This window comes from Pteropus vampyrus, unplaced genomic scaffold, assembly GCF_000151845.1.
Source record: "Pteropus vampyrus isolate Shadow unplaced genomic scaffold, Pvam_2.0 Scaffold56, whole genome shotgun sequence".
Lineage (NCBI taxonomy): Eukaryota > Metazoa > Chordata > Mammalia > Chiroptera > Pteropodidae > Pteropus > Pteropus vampyrus.
Window position 1 is genome coordinate 4,622,411 of NW_011888837.1, and position 2,548 is coordinate 4,624,958.

Sequence of the window (2,548 nt, forward strand, 5' to 3'; positions counted from 1 at the left end):
TTAGATTCTGCATATAAGTGAAATCATTAGTGTTTATCTTTCTCTGTCTGACTTAAATACCTTCTAGGTCCATCAAAGCAATATTTTTTTCCATCCTCTTCTTTTTCTTATGGAGGGGTCTTGTTTTCTTATCCCTTTGGCCACTCTATCTTTTGGTTGGAGCACTTAATTCTTTTTCATTTAAGATATTTATTGATAGGAATGTAGTTGTTACCATTCTTTATTCCTGTTTTTGATACATGTTTATTCTTCTTAAAGAAGTCCCTCCAACATTTCCTGTAATACTGGCTTGGTGGTGATAAGTTTCTTTAGCTTATATTTGTCTGGGAAGCTCTTTATCTGTCCTTAAAGTATCCTTGGTTGTAGATCCTGAGTCTTCATCCTGTCAAATATTTTTTTTACCAAACCCTTCTGTCCTGCATAGTTTCTTTTGAGAAATCAGCTGCCAGTCTTATGGGTGTTCCTTTATATGTAATTATTTGTTTTTCTCTTGCTGCTTTTAATATTTTTTCTTTGTATTTAAACTTTGGCATTTTAATTATGATGTGGCTTGGTGTGGGCCTCTTTGGATCCCTGATTTTTGGAATTCTCTGAGCTTCCTGGGGTTTTATGTCCATTTTCTTCACCAGGTTAGGGAAGTTTTCCATCATTATTTCTTCAAACAGCTGTTCAACATTTTGATTTTCTTCAGTTACACCAATCAGACTAATATTTGGAGCCATAATAGTGTACCATATCCTCCTTAAATCATTTTTATAGTCCTGGCATCTTTTTTCTTGCCATTCTGATTGAGTGTCCTGATTGGCTTTCCTGTCCTCTAGATGGTGCATTTGATCCTCTTCTTCATTCATCTTGTTTATTCCTTTCTTGATTCCATTTAATATACTTCTCATCTCAGATAATGTGCTCTTCATTTCAGACTGGTTCTCTTTTATAATTTCCACTTCATTTTTATGTTTTTTATCTCTTTGTTGAAGTTCTCACTGAATTTATCTACACTTCCCAAAAGCTCATTGAGCATCTTTATAACCAGTGTTTTGAACTCTGCATCTGTTAGATTACATGACTCCATTATATCTGGATCTCTGTTCTGTTCTCTCATGTGGTTTCTGCTTCTTTGTCTTCCCATTTTGGCTGCCTTTCCATGTCTGTTTCTATGGGCTAAGCAAAGCTCCTAAGTTTCCCAGTCTTATTAGTGTGGATTTGTGAAGTAGGAGTCCAGTGGCACAGTCCTGAGAAGAGTTCAGCTATAGGCCAAACTTAGCCCAAGCCTCTACCCCTCCGGGGCCACCTGTTAAGATTCAGCAAGCAATCCACAGATGCTGTGCTTATAGTTGCCTCAAAAGGCCACACCAGAAACCGAGGCTGCCTCCAATGTGAGACTCAGCAAGGAGCACCTGACTCACTGAGGATACACCTAGACGTGGCTTGGGTGGGACCTCGAGTTGGGGGAGGCGGGGTTTCATGGTATCCTCCGGGAGAAGCGACCTCTGTAATCCAGTTTGATGACGTCTGGGCTATGGTTCTGTGTCCGTGCACTGGTAGTGGGGGAGGGTTCAACAGGGAACAGTGGATACCGCTGGCACTTTTGTACGCAGCCTTGCCTCGGCTCTCACTCAGACAATGTCTCCTTGTAAGTCCCTCGTGCCCCCTGTGCGCAGCTGAATCGGCACTGGTGCTCAGAGGCAGCAGGTCTGTTACTGCAAAAACCCGCTCGTGGAAGCGGCCCCTTTAAGAGGCATATGCCGCAGCCACAGCCGCAGCCTCCGTCTAGCTCAGCCACTCAGGACCAGGCAGCCCCGCATCCTTGCCCTGTCCTACCTTCTGCCATTACAGGGTGATTTCTTGGATTTCTTCCTAGTTGTATGGCTTGTTCCTCTAGATCCCAGGTGATTTTTCCTTGCTGCTGCTTCTTGTTTCCATCACGACTTTGATTTGGTTGCCGGAGGAATGAACAAAGCCTCTATCATCTATGCCATTTTTTTTTTCTCCTCAGATTTCCCTCTTAACACCATTGCTAGACGACACTCCTCTGATGTGACCTATATTATCTCTATCTCTGTTAGAATGACATCCAGAGGTGGACACAGTGCTATAGGCATTGTCTATCTATGGACTGCATTTTCCTAGTTAGTAAATTTCTGTTGATGCCACCCAAGTTTCCATTAGCTGCATGCTGTACCTCCTAGACACAGAAGTAAACAGAAGCACATCAGCATTCTTTACCAGTGTTGTTATGCCTGTGCCTCGTTTAATGTGTGAAGTTAACTCAGACCAAGCCAATTAGGACAATCACCACAGCTTTTTCGCAGTATTTGGGCAGCTAAAACTAGGGACCACATATCATAGAAGAGAATTTTCCTGTGTGAGAATCAACAACTTCTGTTATAACAATCAGGGTCCATGATTTTTGACTTCAAATCCGGGGTCACTTCCTGTAGCTGCTGCTACACTTAGGAGAGTCGGCTAAATCACATGGCTTCATTAGCCTTTGGTTCTCTAACAAGAGCCTTATGTTTTTGTTTATATCATTCATGATATTTTCCTC